The sequence below is a fragment of the Triticum dicoccoides genome, chromosome 7B (assembly GCF_002162155.2).
Source record: "Triticum dicoccoides isolate Atlit2015 ecotype Zavitan chromosome 7B, WEW_v2.0, whole genome shotgun sequence".
Lineage (NCBI taxonomy): Eukaryota > Viridiplantae > Streptophyta > Magnoliopsida > Poales > Poaceae > Triticum > Triticum dicoccoides.
Genome location: NC_041393.1, coordinates 674758867 through 674770867, shown reverse-complemented (window position 1 = coordinate 674770867; position 12001 = coordinate 674758867). Strand labels below are relative to the sequence as shown.

The following is a 12001-nucleotide window of genomic DNA, read 5'->3' as shown; positions in this document are numbered from 1 at the left end:
CATGCAGACATGACCGAGACCACTCTCGGGCAATAACCAACAGCGGGGTCTGGATACCCATGTTGGCTCCCACACGCTCCTCGATGATTTCATCGGTTGAACCACGATGTCGAGGATTCGATCAAACCCTGTATACAATTCCCTTTGTCAATCGGTACGTTACTTGCCCGAGACTCGATCGTCGGTATCCCAATACCTTGTTCAGTCTCGTTACCGGCAAGTCACTTTACTCGTACCGTAATGCATGATCCCGTGGCCAACACATTGGTCACCTTGAGCTCATTATGATGATGCATTACTGAGTGGGTCCAGAGATACCTCTCCGTCATACGGAGTGACAAATCCCAGTCTCGATCCGCATAAAACAATAGATACTTTCGGAGATACCTGTAGTGCACCTTTATAGTCACCCAGTTACGTTGTGACGTTTGATACACCCAAAGCACCCCTACGGTATCCAGGAGTTACACGCTCTCATGGTCGAAGGAAGAGATACTTGACATTGGCAAAGCTCTAGCAAACGAACTACACGATCTTTGTGCTATGCTTAGGATTGGGTCTTGTCCATCACATCATTCTCCTAATGATGTGATCCCGTTATCAACGACATTCAATGTCCATAGCCAGGAAACCATGACTATCTGTTGATCACAACGAGCTAGTCAACTAGAGGCTCACTAGGGACATATTGTGGTCTATGTATTCACACGTGTATTATGATTTCCGGATAATACAGTTATAGCATGAATAAAAGACAATTATCATGAACAATGAAATATAACAATACTTTTATTATTGGCTTTAGGGCATATTTCCAACATATATAGCCTAGATACAAACCGACTCAGATCAGCACGCAGGCCATACTACGTGCAGGATTTACCAACCCCTGCGCGACTTGTGGTGCAACCGATTTTGTTGCCGCAATTGTTTTGGTCTTGTACTTCCGTTTTCCTTTTCCAAACGTACACAGCTGGCCTATTGATATTCTGTGAAACAGCACCAACAAATCTGCCGCATGTAGTCTCCTTCCTTTTAATTCTCCAGGTTGTCCACGTCCCCTTATCTCTCCGAACGCATGCATGGTACTATTTTGCATTTCGGTTAGGAAACAAATTCCTTTCAGGTTTTGTACGTGCATGCACTTGTATGGACTCATCACATCTAGCAATTCTCTCATAATAAACATTAGCTCCTCCTTTGTGTATTATTGGCAGAAAGCCGAGACCACATAGGGTGTGTTTAGTTGCATTCTCATCTCAGCATAGTTGTTTCCTCTTCGTGCATGCTCATTTCAACACCCCTTTTCATGCATGCTCTCCTCATGCATGCTCCTAGTGTATTTGTGTTGAGCTAGTGTGGACTCGTGTACCCTTTATACACTCTACCAAACACACAAAAGTGGGTCGAGAAGGAAACTTTTACTCTCATGCACCCTTCATGCACCCTACCAAACACACCCATAATATACGCAAGTGCCCATCTCTTCCTTTGCGCCTAAGATGTGTCATTTCCTCTATAATTTTATGATCCTTGTCTTGGTTAACTAACTTCCTCACATCGACCTTGTCAACTTGCACTGTAGTCATCTCATCCATAATATCCTCAGTTTGCATCCCTTTGTCGACGACCGCCGTAGTCGCCTGTAGTCCCTTGTCATTGACCGGTGTATTCACCGTGACTTGTATACCGGGCATGTTTGTGGTAGGGTATGCTTCATCAAGTACCCATTTTCTCAACGTTGCCTCGGCGGCGGAGGAGGACAATAATGGGTGGCGTTTTGGTGTGGCACAAAATTCTGCCAAAGTGAAATCATAGTTTTACTTATTGCAAAGTGTCTGATGCAATACTGCAGGACATCTATGTATGTATGTCTCTTGTGATGATCATATATGTATTCTTTTTAATCCGTTTGTCTAATGAAATATACGATATTACTAATTAAAAAATATATCATTTGAAACATTTCATCTCCATAAACCATAATGTATTGGCGTATGGTCAGTAGTTGGATCTGTGCACGCGCATATCCTATGGTCGAGAAAAGTTCGCCGACGCCACCACGATCGGACTCCTCACCGTGTACTTGCCGGTGTCGTCCACCCATGTCAACGATCCATACAACACTACCTCGGGGATTATCTGGTCGTCCCCAACCCGAACCACTACCGTGTACCTTTGCTTCTCGTGCTTCCCGCTAAACACCAGCCTGCTGGGCACGACGCTCACCTTCACCCCGTCCAGTCCCTCCACTGTGGCGCTGTACCTCGCCGCCCCGTCGCCCACGTTGGTCACGGCCCTGGCGAACGTCTTCTCTCCGCCGTTGTAGTCGAAGAAGGCGATGAACGACGGATAGTTGAGATCAAGAGTCGCGCTGGCGCAGTCCACGGCCCCCGACGACTGCGCCACAGTCTTGATCTGCGCCGTCGTGAAGCTCATGGCACACATGAGCTTAATGTAGTCGTTCGGCCCTGCGTCGTAGACCAGGCCCGGGTCCAGGGAGCGGTTCGGGTCGATGTGGCCGGACCCCATCGCGAGCGGATCGGCTGCGTACTCGATGCCGTCGGCCCTGGAGCCAAGGTGTTGTCCACCGCGCTAGCCGTCGTCATCATCGCCGACCGCACCGCCGCGGGGCTCCATTCCGGGTGCACGGCCTTGAGCAGCGCCGCCACGCCTGACGCGTGTGGGCACGACATGGACGTGCCGGAGATGACGTTGAACTTGCTGAACAGCGGCGACTGCGTCCCTGCGTCGGTGACGATGTGCGAGGATGAGCGAGCCGGGCGCGAGCAGGTCGGGCTTGAGCACCGTGGGGCAGCTCCGCGATGGGCCGCGCGACGAGTAGGTCGCCACCTGCGGCGCAGGCTTCGTGTCCACCACGGTCACCGCGAACTTGATGGAGGCCTTGGGCGTGCGGCTCCTCTGGATGTAGTGCAGCAGCGCGTGGGCGCCCTGCGGCTTCAGGATCACGCCCGGAAATGGGAAGTTCTCGTATAGCTCCCTCAACGTGTCGTTGGACAGGAACAGCCCTGCGCGCACCTTGGCGGCTTTCACCGCCGATATCGCGGGGGTCAGGGCGTCGATGTACGGCACGTCGCAGACGACGACCTTGCCGCGGTTCGCTGCGAGCGCCGTGTCGTTGTCGCACAGGCCGAGGAACACGAGCCCGGCGTTTCCGAGCCTGTGTGGGGTTCCGGCGTACAGCGATTCGCCAACCAAGGTCGTGCCGTCGCCGAGCCGGACGACGGCAGAGAACTCCCGGTCCACCGTGCCCGCCGCGACGGTGAGCACCCACGGCGAGCCGTTCCGAAGGTACCCGGGATCCGGCCCGTCGTTACCGGCCGAGGTTGACACGAAGACGCCGCGCTGCATGGCCGCGAATGCGCCAATGGCGACGGGGTCTTCGTGTAACTGCCGGCCGTTGAAGCCAAGGGAGAGGGAGTGAAGAGCACGTCGACGCCGTCGGCGATGGCCTGGTCCATGGCGGCGAGTATGTCGGAAGCGTACGCACCGTCCTCCCACAGGGCCTTGTACACCGCCACTCTGGCGCGGGGCGCCATGCCGCGAGCGACGCCTTGCCCGTAGCCGAAGAAGGACGCGCCCGACACGGGCGAGCCGGCCGCTGTGTTTTGATTTTCGGCCGCAAAATGTGTATTTCGGCCGAATTTCGCCCATCTCGGCCTGAGGCGAAAAGTATATTTAGGCCGAAATTGCTCAAATTTAGCAAATTTTGGTCAAATTTAAGTCAAAACTACAGTCAAAATTTGGTCAAATTTCAGCCGAAATTTTTAAAATTGGCCAAAATTCGGCCATCTCGGCCTAGGGCGAAAAAAAGCTCAAACCGAAAATCAAAACCCAGGCCGGCCGCCGTGGATGACGTGTGCGTGCCGTGGCCTTCCGAGTCTCGCGGGGAGTCGACTGCGATGGTCACATTGGAGTTGGCGATGAGGCCCTTGTCGAACTTGCGCGCGCCGACGAGCTTCCGGTTGCACGCCTTGGCCGCGTCGAACGCCGGGCCGGACTCGCAGAAGCCCTTCCACCGTGCCGGCACCGGGGGGAGCCCGTCGTCGCTGAAGCTCGCGCTCTCGGGCCACACGCCCGTGTCCACCACGCCGATGATCATGTTCTCGCCGTACTCGGACGCTTCCCATATTCCCCCGGTCGCGCCGACACCGAGGCCGAGGAACTCGGGCGTGTGCGTCGTGTCGCGCACCGCCCTGGCGTCGTCGCGGTAGCACGACACGAACCCCGGGGAGCGTCGGAGCCTGTCAAGCTCATCCGCGGAGAGCCGCGAAGCGAAGCCGTGCATAGCGTGGTTGTAGACGTAGAACATGTCCGCTCCCGGGGCGGCTGCGGCGAGCGTGGACTCATACCAGCGCAGGTGGCTCGAGAACACCCCCGGCATGGCCGACTTGTCCATGTGCACAATGTAGGACGCCGCCGCCACAGTATCGGCCGACGCCGCCGCGGCCGGATGCAAGTAGAGCGCGACCAGCACCAGCGCCGCCCATGGCCACATTGTGCGACGTACGATACGTAAGTAGAGCGCCGGCAACGGTGGAGTACGACCGCCGGCGTCGTAACGGGTGACGCGGCTCGGGCGTGGGTATGTACGTGTATGGCCAGTGCTCTTGGAGTCGGACTCATTCGGTGGTTGCCTAGTCTGTTTTTGGACAGGCCACTGGTAGCCAAGCCAGCGGCATGGGCCTCGTCGTGTACCACAGGGAAAGAGAATTTTGGCGAATGCTTACAAGCGTATGATAGGGGATCATGCAGCTACCATTAAGCATTTTGTTAGTCGATTTTGCTCGAAATGGTTCGGGCACGCACAACAACTAGAATACTAGATACATGTAGTAGAATGTTGAAGTTCATCACTGGCAAGCGTAGTGTCAGGCCGACAAGTTACCATTTTAAGAGACCAAAATCCAGTGGACAAGTTGAGCATGGAGTTATAGACATGGCAGGGATACGCATCTGTCATCCTTTGTAGCCGCCGCCTCCTCCTTCTCCTCCACAAAAAGCTAGGGTTTTTGCCTTCCGCCGCCGCCGTCGCAGGTCCGCCTCCTCTCCGATGGCCTTAGGGCCATGGAGGCGCAGTGGATCTCGGCAAGGGTCGGTGGGAGGGCTCCGTTTTTAATCGCTTCTTTCAGTTTTGCTAGGGTTTGTGTTCTGTTCAGGAAGACGAGACGGCGGCGGCTCCCTGAAGATGGAATAAAGGTCTCCCCGCCTAGCCCCCGTTCCGGCGATGCGTCTAGCATCGTTGGTGGGCGTGTGGAGGTGTGTCTCCGGCGGATCTATCTTTGGTGGATTTGTTTGGATCTCGTCGTTGTTCGTCTACGTTCGTGCGTCTTCGGATTGGATTTTTCTGATCTACGTTATTCTTCATCTGCGGCGGTTGCTGTTCTGGTGCGCTGGTCCTACAGGGCCTTAGCACGACGACTTCCCGGCTGTCTACTACAACAAGTTGTGCCCGACACCGGCGATGGAGGGGCGATGACGGCGGCGCGCCTTCGGCTCGCTTCAGTGCTAGTAGTTGTCGCTAGGTGGTCTACGGATCTGGATGTAATTTCTATTATTTCTGGTATTCGGTGTACTGCCATGATTGAAGATCAATAGATCGGAAATTTTCTCGCAAAAAAAAAGTTGATCAGTTGGAGCAGAGGAGTTCCGGTGCGAGAAAACCCCAACGTGATCTGTCTATTGAACTATTTGAGGTATGTCACGGAGCTCCGAAACAATCGGATAGCGGTGCATGGCTATCCAACACAAATGGATACATCCATACGACCATACATAGTTCTCATTATTTCCCATTTGCAGCCATGCATTTGATGCATGTTAATCTGTTGAAAACCCACTTGTGCAACTACATACTCCCTCCGTCCTAAAACAAGTGACATAAGACGAACCATGCAAGTCTCTTGGAAACACTTCAGCAGGGCAACCATCACCGTCGTCTATCCTTTGCCAAGCCTCAGAGCATCTCCAAAAGACGCACAAAAGTTTCGCACGCTAAAATAGTTTTAGCACGTTACTGTAGCACTTTTAGCGCGCCGGACCCAACATTAGTTTAGCAGATGTCCAAAAACACGCGCCCAAAAAAACAAGCAGTGCAAATTGTGAAGCGCGCGAAATCCGGCGCCCTAAATTGGCAGCTTTTGATAGCGCTTTTTAGCGCGTGGACAATTTTTTTTTTGCGCGTGTACTATTTTACAGCTTCTGCTGAAGCTGTCCGGGCGTTTAAAAAAACTGAGCTTTAACGCGCGGAGCAGTTTTTGTGCGCCGGTTGGAGATGCTCTCAGTAGGGCACCTTTGGTCTCGACGACGACGGCGTGGCCGATCTTTTGTTCCTTCGCATGCACCAAGATATATCGTTCTCACGGTGCACAGGCCGGTTGGTGAGTGGCCAGTGGCGACTACGTCCTGCTGTAAAGCTTGAGCCGTTGAGCGTCTGCGAATCGCGCGTCCGCGGCCCATCGACGAACCCTCGTCGGCGAAGATGGGTCGTCGAATTGTGCCAGGCCTTGAAAGCGCGCGTGCGTTCCACCCGCCGCACGCACACCCCGATGGTCGATGCATGCTTCGTGCCATGGTGTTAGTTTCCACTTTCCACTAGGCCGCGTCTATGCGAGACCCAATCGCGGCGCCTCGTCGTTCTTCTGTCGCGCTATGTGTTGCCACACTACTCCATACTAGATCATCGATGGTGCGCGTTGCTGCGTCCGTCCTTTTTCTAAGAGATTGGTAGTAATTCTCACAAATATATGGAGGTAATAAAGGCAGTTCATCTTTCTATTATTTCAAAAATAACAATGTAGCCATTCAATTTATTTTGAAGCAACAATACACATATTTGGGAGACATATATGGTCAGTGTGAAATTGATAAACATGGCACAAATTTCTCCAATACTTGCTGCATCATAATGGTTAGTGTGCTACCGGCATCAGATGGAACAAACTGAATCTTCAAAAACAACAAAATCCGAAGGAAATCATTTAATAAACAAACTATAATTGTTTGGTGCAAGCTATAATAAAATAAAAAAGAAGATATAAAGCAATTTGACAATAAATTAGCATATATCCGACTAAAACTTTCTTGGGTCATAACAATAAGCAGCCCGACGTCATTCTTCTGCTGGATACATGTTCCACTGTAGGCATTATCACCACCTTAATCGTGCATTAAGGTCAACTCGCTCTGAAATAACCAGAATACGCCATCTATATTGTATGCATGAAAGGTAGCTTCCAAACAACCAATTTATTGAAGTGTAAGTCTTGTTTTTGTGTTACAAACATTCGAGTTATAAATCTGTAGGGGTGACATTTTGCCGTAAACCATTCTTACTTAAAAAAGGGATAAAATGAAATCTAGTAGATCCATGGCCACGCTAAAGAATAAATAGGCATTGGTAATGGGAGTGAGATCCTCTAGTGTAAATGGGAAATATAACGCAGGAAGTAAAACCAAATTCCAACTTGATCGTGGCCTCAACACCCTTCAGTATCGGTGAAGCAAACACGTAAACAATATTTCTATTAAAGTACAAAGGAGCACTGCTATATAAAATAGGAGGAACAATTGAAAAGTTTGTATCCACACAAGTTAAATTGAATAAAGTTTTTTAAACGTCTCTCCAATCTATGGAAATTAGACAGCTAGGTGTAGAGCCTTCTTTATGATGGACTTGTTTCAAATTACCATCTATTTACTTTTTTTATTTCAAGGAAATATATCTTTGTAGATCTTAGAATGGACATCAACTATTGTGAAAAGCCGGAATGGTTGCTTTGTGATGTCTATGATTCTAAGAAGCCAAGTGGTTGTGTTGTGTTATAAGTTATAACTGCAGACAAAAAAAAACACTTACAGTTCATACACAGGTCTAGTGGACACCTCAAGAACGACTATAGTGTAAATCAACTCCGATACTTCTCAAATGAACAAAGGAGCTCAGGTGTTCACATTTAAAAACAAATGTACTGATATTCTTCTTTCCTTGAATTTTACCTTTGCTTTTTGGAAAGGATGTATACTTCCAAGATAACTCGATGTGTATGCTGCGAAGATAGGACCAATAAAGAGTACCAGAACATGAAAGTCACTGTTGGATAGTGATATATAGTTTCCCTTGATAAACATTAAAAAATAACACTTTTCATATATGTTGCTGGTGCAATATAATAAACATAACTTGGTACCTGATTCATAACAAGGTTGACTAAATTCAGTGTTGTTAGCATCGGCAATAATGTACTGACTTTTAATATGCCTCCACCAGAATAATGATCCCACAACAAAGAAACAGACGCTAATGCAAACTGTCGTAGAATCAAATGCAATTGTTGTTTCATGGCGTTTATTAGTAAAAATAATACTATTTGCATATTGATATTTGATTCAAAATTTTGAGCTAACTGAACGCCGGTATAACTCCCAATCAAGTAACATACCTAATGTATAGCGTTTTGCGATACATCCAAGAAGGGTATTCTAACCGTTCCCCATTATTCTGCACTGATGCAGAAGCCACAAGAGATGCCCCTCCCAATAAACATCCTTACAGTGGTACCTTGGCAGTGTTAATGGTGTGCTTAGACCAGATTAACTTAGAGAATCTGTATAGACCAATTTACTTTACATCAATGTTGGAAATCAATTCAACAAACAGTAGAATTCTACAAGAGAAGTAGCAGTGGCTGTATATACAGCAAGTACTTACCTCCAGGTCACCAGAATCACTATGGGATGTTACAAATGAACTGGACGTGATGGAGATGCCACTGACCATTGGGGGATTCTTTGCTCACTGACTTTGTTCAGTAGTCCATGAGATGCCTCTGCTTGGACTTGAGCTCCTCTGATGGCTTGAGGGATTCAGAAAGAGAGAAAATCAGAGAGCAACATCAATATCAATGTGTCGATGCCATGGTGGTCTTTGATCCATCCTTTTGCACATTTTGACTCGCAAGTGCAGTAACGATTTGATCATTAAAAGATTCGGCAGAGAAACAATTAACATGATTGGTGAAGCAATTTTTCTTTTGTAAATCAAACATGATAATAGTATTGCACTCAATTTCATGATCAGTTGAAAAGATAAATAGTTAGTGTGATATCCGGTACCTCACTTTGGCTGCTCGCGTATTACATATGGAGTTGCAACAACTCAGTCGTAAACAAGGGCATGGCCTAATATATTCATACTAGATCATTGATGGCGCGCGTTGCCGCGCCCGTCCATTTTGAAAGTTAGATGGTAATGTTAAAAGATTATGTAAAGTCATACAGTTGTAATATTGTATTGATAGTGTAAGGTGTTAATAATAATAGACCGTGATGGCATCCATCCACTTGTCCAATAAATCAATGCAAATTTTATTGTTCATTGATTTTGAATTGATACAAAATTTTGCAATATGTAGCATAAAGGAAATGACTAAAGCAAATATTGATCTTAATCAAATAAGTGCATTTTAATCATATACAGCGGCTGCTTCTTGAACCTAATACGCTCAAAGTTGCCTCAAGATGTAAATACATGTGTTGCAGAATCTGTCAATAGTTAGGGGAGAATTGAAGATATATTTTAGGACATCAACCTAATTCAAGGCACAAAGCGTGCTGCCTCAATGTGCTAACGATCTGCAAAACAGCCTAATGTGACAACACCACGTACCTCTACTACCCAAGTAACTTTATTAGCACAGGGATCTTCTTTTTAACCTGCTATCAATGTATGTCGAAATGATGATAGGGTGCATATCTTTCCTTAAAAAATAATGGATCAGTATTTTTCACCGTATTTCTTCACCAAAGACGATAGATTGCAGTTATATCTGGAACTTCCACCAAACCCGTTTAGCTTCGAGTGTTTCAAACCGGTAGAGAGAAGGAGAGGTTAGAGAGGAGGTCTCGTCAAGGAGGGGAGCGGCTAGGTCGCATGCGCCTCACGCCTAGTTTCTGTGAGAGCGCATGTGAGGTGGCGGCGATTGGGATAACTGGATGAACAACGGACCTGGCAATGGCGGAATTTCCGGCGGCGGCGCATGATCCGAGGGAGAGAGAGGCGAGAAGTCGGGGAGGGGTGGGGGCGGCTTTCTTTTCTTCGTGGCGTTCGGTATGCATTTTTCTTCTGGAAACAGCCGCCCACGAAGGCCTACGTGCGAACGAGGACTCAATCAACCACACGCATTCAATTTTGTCGCCGGAGTAGCTGCCCAGTCGAGTCGCAGGAAAGGTGTAGCAGAATTTGATTAGATGGCTGAAAACGTCCAAAGCTGAAGATCCGACAGCTACGAATGCTAATGACATAAGATGACAGTAAAGGTGCTCGGTTATAATGTATCTAAATGTACTGCTATGCTTAATGCAAGGATAAAAAATAGTAATCACATCAGAAGTAAGTAAAGTTATTTTTCTTTTGTTCAGAACCGTAGATCAAAATAGACACAAGAATATGGTTCTTCAATGTTCCCTCTTCTCCCTGTATGCAAGGGCTGGCGTGGATTCATGAAAAAAAATGCTAAACAACATAATTTTCCAATCCTAACTAAAACGGATACTATTAAGACGAGTGAACATGAACAAACCTGTCTAAAAGCCACCTGCGCCCCTCAAAGCGATGCATGCCCTGAGCCCGTCCCAACCGAGAGTCCCCAACTGAAATCGCCCCGACACCCATGCGTATCTCCAGCTAGGTGCTCGATCGTGGCGGATTTGACGGCGGCGCACCAGAGGACCCCAGAAAAAACCCAGATACATTCTTCAAGGGTGTAGTGCGCCAACGATCTAGGGATGGAACTCGTGGCCTCTTTGAGAGAGATATGCTCCCTGTTGCGCCTTTCTGATGGAAAACAGGAGAAGGAGAACTTCAGCTGCTAGATGGAGACGGAGGCGACGTTCCAACGGCGCGGCCGAGGACTGCGCCACGAGGAGGTGCGAGCCGAACGAAACGACGACAGCGGCGGCGCAACCTGTGGCGTGGGTGAGAAAAAGGAAAGATTGGGGTGGGAAGGAAACCTTCGCTGACCGTCCGTCTGAGATCGGACGTTCCTTCCTGCAGGCGAACGAGAGGGCCTCGATTTGGTTTCGGGAGTAGATGCCCATCGGACAGTCGGCCCACGAGCAGCCCACGTGCTAGAGGAGCAATATCGGACGGCAAGGAATGATCGAGCAACGAAATCGGACGGCCAAAAACTGAAATCGTTGAGACAGCTCGAGGACCTGAGGAGGGAGAAGCGAGGACGCGCTGCCGGGTCGTGAGGCGAACAAGGGCTAAGAAGCCAGACCGGGACGCGGTCTACGGCGGTTTCGGTGATGGCGGCGGCGGGGGCGGCGGCTCATCGACACCTAGGTCGAGGACTCGGGAGATGAGAGATCGACAGGAACGTTTTTTTTTTGAGAAAGTCAGGAACGTTTTTTTAGAGTGATCGACAGGAGCTGTACGGGCGCTGGTGCTAGATGGGCTTTGTGCGGGAGGGAGGCCCAATTAACCACAATGCACCGATTTTTCCATGGGAGTAGACACCCTCAGGAGTTAGGACAGCTAGCCCACGTAGCGATTATTACGGGATGAGGCAGCAATCAGAAGGCTGAAAACGGTTGAAACACGAGATCTGACGGTCAAAATCGCAGAGGGCGTGAGAGGGCTGGGAAGTGGTTCAGTTTTACTGACCTTAATATGTTGCGTACATGCTATGTTGTGAGGGCTGGGCAGTCAACGAGATCGACCTGAACAACTAATTTACACGCGTTTGCTAAATTTCAGGTGCCTGGAAAATTTTCACGCGTCTGTCAAATTTGCAGCGAGGCGGAATACAGAGGCAGCGTGAGGAGCGACAACGACGAATGTTGACCACGGCGAGGCCGAGACAGGACCTCGGCGTAGACAGAGACAACACTGCCATCGGCAGTGAGCTGTGCGTTGTGGGTGCGTTGTCATTGTACATTGGGGGGAGTTTTTATAGCCATGACTACGACGGCAACTAGC

The 12001-nt window shown here is 49.0% G+C and overlaps 1 pseudogene; it reads right to left on the bottom strand.

Moving 5' to 3' along the window:
• Positions 1–2027: 2027 nt before the first annotated feature.
• LOC119341878 lies at positions 2028–4534 on the bottom strand (annotated as a pseudogene).
• Positions 4535–12001: the final 7467 nt, after the last annotated feature.